We start from the raw sequence: 12,327 nt of genomic DNA on the forward strand, positions 1-12,327 counted from the left end.
CCACAAGGATACATTTGTCAGATTTTGGATGAAGTTTGTCTGAAATTAATCGTTTGACGTATACTTCACATCCCCAACTCTTAAGAAAAGACAATTTTGGAGGCTTTACAAACCATAACTCATATGGAGTCTTTTCAACAGCTTTAGACTGAGCTCTATTTATAGTGAGTGCGGCTGTATTTAGTGCATGTCCCCAAAATTCTATTGGAAGTTCGGCCTGACCCATCATTGATCTAACCATGTCTAACAAGGTTCTGTTTCTCCGTTCCGACACACCGTTCCATTGTGGTGTTCTAGGAGGAGTCAATTCTGATAGAATTCCACATTCTTTCAGATGGTCATCAAATTCATAGCTCAGATATTCACCGCCTCTATCAGACCGCAGTGCCGTAATCTTCTTGCCTAATTTATTCTCTACTTCATTATGAAATTCCTTGAATTTGTAAAAGGATTCAGACTTATGCTTCATTAGGTAGACATAACCATATCTACTGAAGTCATCAGTGAAAGTGATAAAGTAGTTGAAACCACCTCTAGCATTGGTACTCATTGGTCCACATACATCTGTATGGATTAAACCCAATAGTTCAGTTGCTCTTTCTCCAACTTTAGAGAAAGGTTGCTTTGTCATTTTGCCAAGTAAACATGATTCGCACTTACCATAATCCTCTAAGTCAAATGGTTCTAGAATTCCTTCCTTTTGAAGTCTTTCCATGCGTTTCAAGTTAATATGGCCTTATCGACAATGCCACAGATAGGTGAGATCTGAATCATCCTTTTTGGCCTTTTTGGTATTTATGTTATAAACTTGTTTGTCGTGATCTAATAAATAAAGTCCATTGACTAATCTAGCAGATCCATAAAACATCTCTTTAAAATAAAACGAACAACTATTGTCTTTTATTAAAAAGGAAAATCCCTTAGCATCTAAGCAAGAAACAGAAATGATGTTTTTAGTTAGACTTGGAACATGGAAACACTCTTCCAGTTCCAAAACTAGCCCAGAGGGCAACGACAAATAATAAGTTCCTACAGCTAATGCAGCAATCCGTGCTTCATTTCCCACTCGTAGGTCGACTTCACCCTTGCTTAACTTTCTACTTCTTCTTAGTCCCTGTGAATTAGAACATAAGTGTGAGCCACAACCAGTATCTAATACCCAAGAAGTTGAATTAACAAGTGTACAATCTATAACAAAAATACCTGAAGATGGAACGACTGTTCCGTTCTTCTGATCTTCGTTTAGGTTCAAGCAATCTCTCTTCCAATGCCCCTTCTTCTTGAAGTAGAAGCATTCAGATTCAGAAGTGGGTTGACTGACCTTCTTCTTTTCAGATTTGGCGCCAGTTTGCTTAGTTGGGCTGGCCTTGTTGCCACCTTTCTTAGCGTTCCTCTTCTTTCCAAATTTCTTGAACTTGCCCCCACGCACCATAAGCACATCTTGCTTATCACTTTTGAGCGTCTTTTCAGCGGTCTTCAGCATACCGTGAAGCTCAGTGAGCGTTTTGTCCTAACTATTCATACTGTAGTTCAGTTTGAACTGATCATACCCGTTATGAAGAGAATGGAGGATGGTGTCTACAACCATTTCCTGAGAGAATTGCTGATCCAACCGACTCATATTCTCAATGAGTCCAATCATTTTGAGAACATGTGGACTTACGGGCTCACCTTTCTTAAGCTTGGTCTCATGAATTTGCCTATGAGTCTCGAATCTTTCGACCCGAGCCAGATCTTGGAACATGTTCTTTAACTCACTGATGATCGTGAAGGCATCTGAGTTGATGAACGTTTTCTGTAGATCTGCACTCATGGTTGCAAGCATTAGACATTTCACATCCTTGTAGGCATCAATCCAATGATTGAGGGCTCCCTGAGTGACCCCTTCGCCTGCGGCTTCGGGCATCGCCTCTTCCAGGACATACTCCTTTTCTTCCTGCATAAGAACTATTTGCAAGTTCCTTTGCCAGTCAAGGAAGTTTTTCCCGTTCAACTTCTCTTTTTCGAGAATTGATCGAATGTTGAATGAATTGTTGTTTGCCATAATTAAAACTACAATTGAAAAGAATAAACAAATAAATAATCATTCACAGTTTCTCTTCATAAACTTAAGTTCTAGCATGTATGCATAATTTAATGTTCATTAAGCATTTTATTCAAGTTATGTGTTCCGGCAGGTGTGAATAAAATGATTCCAAGATCCTAAAAACCATTGAAGAATTAAGCACATTATGTATTTAGACTCAATTCTAAAATCTATTAGGTAAGCAAAAGCCTTTTTCTAATAGTCTAGAAACTACTCTTGGTTGATAGGTACGTCTAAGAACTTATTAGGTAAACCTATCGATTTTGCCACGACATAAAAGGACTCCTTACTTATATCGTTGAGTTTCACCAAAACTAACATATACTCACAATTATTTGTGTACCTTACCCCTTTAGTATCGATAAGTAACACCTCGCTATGGCGGAAACCTATTAATAAGATCGATGAAAAAAGGATATCCAAGTAAGTGTTATTTTGGCATGGCACCTTTTAACTCAATTTTTAAGTTTGGAACTTAAGGCTCTTACTATGTTGGTTAGATTTTAAGTGAACTAAAATCCTTAATCATGCAACATAGTCAAGCCACAATCTAATGCATATTTAAGACATATTTAAAAGCAATAAATAACTTAAAGCATGAATAAGATAAATGTGATCTAGTATGGTCCGACTTCATCTTGAAGCTTCAACTTCAAAGTCCGTCTTGAAAATCTCCGTGGGAGGCGCCATTTTCTTCAAATAGGATAAGCTATAATTAAACTAATTACAACTATTTGATGGTAGGCAGACCATATTTGAATTGAAAAACAAATTTGGTGCTTTAGACCAATTACATTCAAATTAATGGTACGCAGACCATATTTTCTATCCTATTTGGGTCATACTAGTCACTTCATAACCTGCAAAACAGTACATATACAATATATACCATTCACCCATTCATTATCATGAATGGCCCACATAGCTGGTTAGTAAAACACGTTATACATCACATAAATATTTGCAGCAATATATTAATCAAGGGCACCAATAATCTACCAATTATTCAGTCCTTATTATTTCTAATCAAGTTGTTTCACCTTAAAGGATTTGTAGACCTAATCAAGAGTTTATGACTAAAATTGCTCGCACTTAAACCAATAAATTCATATGCTTTACTAATTTTAAACAAAAAATGTATTTCTAGTCTAACCGGAAACATACAAATTTAATTAAAATTTAAAGCTCATATAAATTTATAATTGAATCCACTTATTTAATTTATTTTCAGTAGAATTTAAATTAATTCAAGGTTTTTAATTTTAGTAAAATAATTAGAATAAATTAAAATTTATAATAATTATAATATTCAAAATTAAAATCCAAGAAAACAATTTAAATTATTAATTTTAAAATTAATTAAAATTACTCGAACTGAAAATCTCAAATTAAAATTTAAAACGATTTAATCGTAACACGACGAGCACTTGGGCTTGCGCCCATGCCCCATCGTGTGCACGATTGGTCGCTGCACAAGGCACGCACATCACCACGCAACACACATCCATAGGCCACACGCACACGCAGCCATCGCTGGCCACGATGCACGCAGCCTCTGTGCTGTGTCGCGTCTGCTGCTTTTTTCCCCTCGCAAGGCACCGCTCGCTGCACGCGAGCCAGCGCTCGCTGGCGCGAGGCAGTGCGCGTTGTGGCGCAGCTCGCTTGCTGCCCACACGTGACTGCTCGCTTGCCTTGCCCCTCGCCCACGCCCATCGCATAGCACACACAGCCAGCTCCTTTGCTTTGCGCGCGCGCTACGCTATGTTGCTCGCTGCATTCGTACCGCACGGGCGACTAGCTCCCTTGCTCGTCGTCGCGTGCCCGCACTATAGAACACCCTTAAGGGTAACACGTAGCTTCCATTTCTTTGTGCGTGCAACATTCATGAGTGTATTCATAAAAAATTAAAGTTTTTAATTTAAAATTAATGACAAATTAATAAATCATATCAATTTCATAATTTTAGGGCGTAAAATCGAAAATTTATTAATTAATTCATTTCCGATTAACATGGATTCAAATCTAGGTCATAAAAATTTAAAATTTAACATAAATTAACAATTTTTATGGTGGATTTTAATCATTGGTACCTAATTAAATTATTATTTAATTATGAAAATCAAATCAATTCTAAATTATTCAAATTTCAACAAATTAATCACAATTACAAATTAGGTTGTATAATTAACAAGTCCAGGCATTCATAATTCTTAAACATATACTGTAGGTCAATCAAAAACTCAAGATTTATCAACAAGAATCGCAAATATTCAATTTAACATCTTAAATTTACAAACTTTTGCGTTCGAAAAACTAAAACCTCCTAAAAGTCATAGTTAGGCTTCGAATTTGGGAATTTTTGTCAAAATTTTAGAATGCCTTTTACATGCGGAATTGACACATAAATCACTCAATTTGGATGAGTAACGAATATTCTGCCGAAAAACTGCGTACATATAATTAAATAAACGCAATTTGCAATTAATTACGAAAATTAATCACCCCTTTAATTCTTTGCAAATTTGTAAAATTTAACCATGTCCATGCAATTTAGATTATGAAAATAATAAGAGGCTCGTGATACCACTGTTAGGTTATGATACATATGACTAAACATAAATCATGCGGAAAAACCATAAAGCCAGGAAACATATTATTTACACATAATCATTTAGCATAATTCAGATGCATACACTTTGTAGCGTGCCCTCCCTAGCTGCGCCCCAACCGAACAAGAACAAGTCTTTAGGACTCCAAGTGTCGTCCCTCCGTAGATAGTCCACATCACGTCCGGATCCGCCTTAAGCTTGACCAACTAGAATCGCCCTTAAGGTTACTTAGGATTTTCGGCTATTTTGGGTTGCAAGTGTTTGGCTGATTTTTGCTTAAAATCTTACCTTTGAATACTTCAATATCGTCTATCTAATATGTGACCCTAGGCCCTTATTTATAGAGTTTATGGAAAGGAATTATAATCCTACTAGGATGTGGTTATTAATTAAAATCCTATTAGAACTCTAAATAATAAATTTAATCTTTTAGGATTAGGATTTAATCAATGCACGAATTCCGATAGGATTAGGATTCGTTATGAACACGAGCGTGCACGACCACGAGCATCGCACACAACCCGCGCAGGCCTTACGGCCCACACGAGCAGGCGCTACTCGCAGCCCACGAGTATCAGCCCGCGCGCGCCCCATGGCCTTGCTGGGCCTGGCCTTGCACTGGGCCAGGCGAGGCTCTGGCAGCTTTGTGTTGGGCGCTTGGCTTGCTGGGCGCGGGCCTGGCTTCGTGCTGGGCCTTCGTCTAGCAAGCCTCGTCCGATGCTTATTCGTACGATGCGCTTCCGATTAAATTCCCGATTCCGGAATTCATTTCCGATACGAACAATATTTAATATTTCCGATTCCGGAATTAATTTCCGTTTCGAACAAATATTTAATATTTCCGTTTCCGGAATTATTTTCCGATTCCGATAATATTTCCGTTTCCGGCAATGTTTCCGATTCCTGCAATATTTCCATTTCCGATAATATTTTCCGATACGTACCATGTTTCCGTTTCCGGCAACATCTACGACTTGGATAATATTTATATTTCCGATACGATCCATATTTCCGTTTACGGCAATAACATCGTTTCCGAAGCATTCATTTCTTGCTTTGTGACGATCTCAGCTCCCACTGAAACCAAGATCCGACGATTCCGAATATCCATAGATGGAGTACTTAATGCCATTAAATACTTGATCCGTTTACGTACTATTTGTGTGACCCTACGGGTTCAGTCAAGAGTAAGTTGTGGATTAATTCCACTTGAACTGAAGCGGCCTCTAGCTAGGCATTCAGCTCACTTGATCTCACTGAATTATTAACTTGTCAATTAATACTGAACCACATTTATTAGACTTAACATTAAATGCATACTTGGACCAAGGGCATTATTTCCTTCACTAGTATGACCCGACTTCATCTTGAAGCTTCAACTTCAAACTTCGTCTTGAAAATGGATTGGAAACTCCGTCTTGAATTTCACCATGGGAGGCGCCATTTTCTTCAAATAGAATAAACTATAATTGAAGCTAACTACAACTATTTGATGGTACGCATACCATATTTAAAGCAATAAAACTTTGGTACTTTAGACCAATTTTACATTCAAATTAATGGTACGTAGACCATATTTTCTATCCTATTTGGGCCACACTAGTCACTTTCCATAACCTGCAAAACAGTACATTTACAATACCATTCACCCATTCATTTATCAATGAATGGCCCACATAGCTGGTTAGTAGAACATATTATGCATCATATAAATATTTGCAGCAATTAATCAAGGCTTCCAATAATCTACAAATTATTCAATCCTTATTAATTCTAATCGAGTTGTTTTAACCTTAAAGGAATGTAGACCTAATGAAGAGTTTATGACTAAAATGCTCCCACTTAAACCGAATGTAAAGCATGACTAAAATTTTACATGCTTTACGAATTTTAAACATAAAATTGTATTTCCTAGTCCAACCGGAAACATACAAATTTAATTAAAATTTAAAGCTCATATAAATTATTATTTAAATCCTTTAATTTATTTTCAGTTTATTAAATTAATTAATTTAAATTTAATCAAGGTTTTAATTTTAGTAAAATAATTAGTACAAATAAAATTTATAATAATTAAATTATTCAAAATTAAATTTAGAGAAAAAATTAAATTACGAATTTTAAATTTAATTAAAATCGTTTTTCCAACTGAAAATCAAAATTAATTTAAAACAAACCAATCGGGTCAAGACGAGGCTGTGGGCCCGGGCCCATTCCCCATCGAGTCCACGTAGCAGCAACGCCCCACTCGACTGATCGCATAGCAAGGCACGAGCAGCCACGCGTAGACGCAGCAAGCCGAGCCACGCCTACGCGCAGCAGCAGCTCGCTCGATGTGGCGAGGCAGCGCTCGCTGCCCACGCGCGCGCAACTGCTTGCTTGGTGCCTTGCCTCTCGCCCCATTCGCCCACTCGTCGCAGCACTCGATGCAAGGCAGGGCTGCTGCCCTGTGCTCTCGTGCCACGCGCTTGCTCGCTGCATTCGTACCGCATGGGCGACGAGCTCCCTTGCTCGTCGCCGCATGCCCGCACTATACAACACCCCTTAAGGGTAACACTTAGCGTCCATTGCTTTGTTCATGCAAGATTCGTGAGCGGATTTTATAAAAATCAAAACTTTATAATTTAAATTTATAGACGAATTAATAAATCATATTAATTTCATAAATTTAGGGCGAAAAATCGAAAATTTATTATTCAAATTAATTTCCGACCAAGTTTATTTTCATGGATTCAAATCTACGTCATAAAATTTTAAAATTTAACAAATTTAAAAAATTTATGGTGGTTTTTAATCATGGATTCCTAATTAAATTGTCAATTAATTATGAAAATCAAATCAAATTCTAAATTATTCGAATTTCAACAAATTAATTACAATTACAAATTAGGTTGTATAATTAACAAGCTTAGGCATTAAAATTGTTAAACATATACAGTTGGTCAATCATAGATTCAAGATTTACAAACAAGAATAGCAAATATTTAATTTAACATCCAAAAATTATAAATTTTGCTTTCGAAAAACTAAAACCTCCGAAAAGTCATAGTTAGGCTTCGAATTTGGGAATTCTGGGTTCGGCATCAAATCTTTGATTTAAGTCAAAATTTTAAAACGCCTTTTACATGCGAAATTCACTATAAAAATATACGATTCCGACCATTATTGACTAAACTGCCGAAAATTCTGCGAACATATAATTAAATAATCGCACGAATTTGCAATTCATTACTAAAATCGAAATTAATCACCCCTTAATTCATTGCAAATTTATAAAATTTAACCATGTTAACTTTAATTGCTTATGGAATTAAAAAGAGGCTCGTGATACCACTATTAAGTTATGACAAATATAAAACATATATTTCATGCGGAAAACCCATAAAGCCAGGAATCCAAATTAATTGCCACAAAACAATTAGCATAATTTAGGTTGCATACATTCGAAGCGTGCCTTCCCTAGTTGCTCCCGAACCGAACAAGAACAAGTTTTTGACTCCAAGTGTAGTCCCTCCGTAGATAGTCCACAGCACGTTCGGATCCGCCTTAGATTCAATTAACTATAATTTAGCCTAAGGTATTATGTTATTCGTTTATAATTTTGTGGCAAATTATTAACCTTAGTTTTTAACTTAAAACTATATGAATACTTGAATTGATGTGTTATAAATTGTGAATGCCATCACCTATTTATAGGTTAGGATTTATCGGAACTAGAAACCTACTAGGATTCAACTTATCTAATTCTATTAGAATTAGATAAACTAATTAAATCTATTAAATTAGTTTTTAACTCAACAACTAATTCTAGTAGTTTTAGGAAAATAATCTTTAATCGAACTAATCCTAAACTCTTAAGAATTCGATGCATGCACGAACTCAACGCACACACACGCACAACCCACGAAGGGCGCTGGGCGCGCGCGCGCGGAGAGCTCGGCCCAGCAGTGTTGCAGCCCACGCTTTGGGCGTGCCAGCCTGGTGGCCTTGCTGGGTCTGGCCTTGCGTGTTGCTTGGCTGGGCCTTGCGGTGCTTGGCGGGCTGCTTGCTTGCCTTGCTGCGCGTGGGCTTTGCTAGGCGCAGTCCTGGCTTTGTGTTGGGCCTTGCGTCTAGCAAGCTCGTCCGATGTTTATTTCGTACGACGCGCTTCCAATTAATTTTCCGATTCCGGAATTCATTTCCGATTCAAACTATTTAATATTTCTGATTCCGGAATTAATTTCTGTTTCGAACAAATATTTAATATTTCCGATTCCGGAATTATTTTCCGATTCCGATAATATTTCCGATTCCGACTATATTTCCGTTTCCGACAATATTTCTGATTCCGGCAATATTTCCTTTTCCGATAATATTTTCCGATACGTACCATGTTTCCGTTTCGGCAACATCTACGACTTGGATGATATTTATATTTCCGATACCATCCATATTTCCGTTTCCGGCAATATCATCGTTTCCGGAGTATTCATAATTTGTCTTTTGACGATTTCAGCTCCCACTGGAACCGAGATCCGTCGATTCCGAATATCCATAAATGGAGTATTTAATTCACTTAAATAATTGATACGTTCATGTACTATTTGTGTGACCCTACGGGTTCAGTAAAGAGTAAGATGTGGATTAATATTATTAATTCCACTTGAACTGAAGCGGCCTCTAGCTAGGCATACAGTTCACTTGATCTCACTGAATTATTAACTTGTATAATTAATTAATACTGAACCACATTTATTAGACTTAACATTGAATGAATACTTGGACCAAGGGCATTATTTCCTTCAGGATTTGCCACCAAACATTTTAAGGGTCCTGTTTGAAAAAACCAAAGTTGACTTTTTTGGACAAGGCATTGAATCTTGAAACCGAATGTGTAAGATTCGGGTACGGGAACAAACCGCTCATTTTGATAGGCTTTAGAAACACATTCAAACACAAGAGAAGGATTGTTTTGCGAAATCCTAATCATGGAACTAGGTTGGTTGAACCATGCATTTAGAAACATTGAAATTGCTACTTGTACGTGGTCACTTTGCTTTAAAATTAATTCAAGGAACCTAAGGCCGGTTTGTCCAAAAATTATCTTTGTTAAGCATGTTGTAACCTTTTGTATATTGGTGTATTTAACATGTTGGGTGATGAAAGTAATAAACACATAAAGCATCATCACAAATAGAAAATGAATTATTGAAATGCGTACAAAACCACATCTCCTTGGAAAGGCGAGTAAAGGATGCGATATTGAAATTGCGATATTAAAAGTGCGGTATTGAAAGTGCAATATTGAAATTGCGGTATTGAAATTGCGGTATTGAAATTGTACTATTTTATTTTAGATCCGAACGCCAAACAACTTCTTAATAATAAGTGTGCCCGACACGGATTAAATTCTCTAGAAAATCTTAATTGTAGATGAGTTGATCATCTTGAAGCATCATTGATTTTTAATATCGAAATAGAACTTGAAATTAAACTTGAACTTGAATATAGAACTTTAATATTGAAATTAGGAGGTTTGATTCTTAAAGATTAGACCTTTCTATGTTAAAAGGCCTTACCTTTAATATTCTCCATGACTTGAAATTAATTCTAGTTTAAATAGAAGTTGATCCAATTTAAACATCATTGAATACTGAATGTAGAACTTTGAATATTGAACATAGAAATTTGAATGTTCATTTGTTCTAGTTTGGAATAGGGTTTGCACTTTCCCAAACATCCTTGAACATGTATAAAATTTAGGTTTTTTGAATATTTGATGATGATTGTTGTAAGGAACACTTTCAAGAATGAAAGCTTCAACTTACTAATCATATTGTTTGAAAACAATGCATAAAGATTGAAACTTGAAACTTGTAACGGGAGTTTGGAAGATCATTTGAGGGGGGGTTACAAGTATGAAATCCCCTCAAAGATTACTCCTTTTGAAACATTTCCTAATTCAAGTGAATATGAACATAACAAGAAAATCATAGGATTAGTAAACTTGAAATAAAAAAGGTAGAACATTGGAGTAAATCATGGTGATTTGTATGAGGGATTCGGTTTTACCTTGTTAGGTATAGGTTAGATTTCCGATTTGTACTCCAAATTGATTTAATGTTTGAAAAATTGTAGGAAATATCGAAGATTTTGAAGATTAAATTTTGTATTTGGAATTTGAGAGGAAAAATGTGTATTACGATGTTGTGTTAAAATCCTCCTCCTCATTTGGGTGAAAATGAAGGGTTCAAATAGGGGATTGGTCGGCTAAAATCCAAACCACGCCAGCGCCAGGTGCAGGGCTAGCGCTAGGCGCTGCTGATGTGTCCCAGATGCCACCAAAGAAGGACGATGACGCCGTCTTTTCTTCGTATCGCGGCTTTGTACCTTTGTACGAGCTTTCGAGCATAGGGTTTACTTGGTGGTTAAGGCAATATTTTGCTACTATAAACTCACCTTTTGTATCCAGGTTTTGTATTTGGACTAGATATTACGAGACGGAGCCCGATATGCTCAGTTTTGTGGGTCGGCTCCCGATTTTGGATTGCTTAATGGCATTTTTGATTAGAAATGGCATTGTAAAACCAATGCATAGGTCCATTGGGTGAGATTGTGTTCAGATTTTGAAAGAATTTTGGAAATTGAATTTTGTACCGAGTTCGGAAATGGGAACGGGCTTGTGAATTGGACTTTCGATTTTGGATTTTGGAATACATATTAGAAGTTGGGACTTCCGCAAGGAGTTATTCCAACCACCTAGCAAGAATAACGGTTTCGTCATAATCCCTTTAGGGGAGACACGAATTAGGTGTCTACACTAACTCTAGAGCATCTACTTCAGTACTCCAAGAACTATCATCACCTGGAGAAGATTCACAAAAAAGAACTGCCTCTAAAGGATCCCAATCAAGGATTTGGGACATGTTATAACATTTATTGGTGAAAGTATTCCAAAAAAGGAAACTGTTGGCAAAACAGAGGTACCAACAGTTAGCTAACCGTTGTAACAAATGGTTATTGCCAACAAATGAACATTACCTATTGGTAATACTTTCAGCAACAAAGTTTTTCCCAACAGATGACCAACAAATAAGTGCCTTTTCCCAACAAATACGAGCATGTTGTAAGAAGTCAATTTTCTTGTAGTGTTATCTCGCACAATAAAATCAACTACATCAATTCGATAGAATTGTTCTTCAAGCAGATGTGAGAAGCTCAATATTACTCATCTGATGTTTGCAGATGACTTACTATTGTTTGCAAGAGCTGATAAGGTTTCTGTAAAGTTGCTCCTTGTTGCTTTTTCCAAGTTCTCTTCAGCTTCAGGCCTTGAAGCTAATATGGATAAAAGTAATATATACTTTGCTGGTGTTTCAGTGTTTGATAAAACAGATATCCTATCTGATGAGAAAATTTCAGAAGCTTGTCTTCCCTTCAGATATTTGGGGGTGCCACTTTCTTCCAAAAAACTCTCTTACCGGCAATTGAAACCTCTAGTTGACAAGATTCTGGCTAGAGCTAAGGTGTGGTCAGCTAAGTTTCTATCTTATGTTGGTAGATTGTTGCTCATTAAAACAATCTTGTTTGGCATGCAGACTTTTTGGTGCCAAATCTTTATTTTGCCTAAGAGAATCATCAAGGAGGTAGAAG

Source organism: Spinacia oleracea, chromosome 4 (assembly GCF_020520425.1).
Source record: "Spinacia oleracea cultivar Varoflay chromosome 4, BTI_SOV_V1, whole genome shotgun sequence".
NCBI classification, from domain to species: Eukaryota; Viridiplantae; Streptophyta; class Magnoliopsida; order Caryophyllales; family Amaranthaceae; genus Spinacia; species Spinacia oleracea.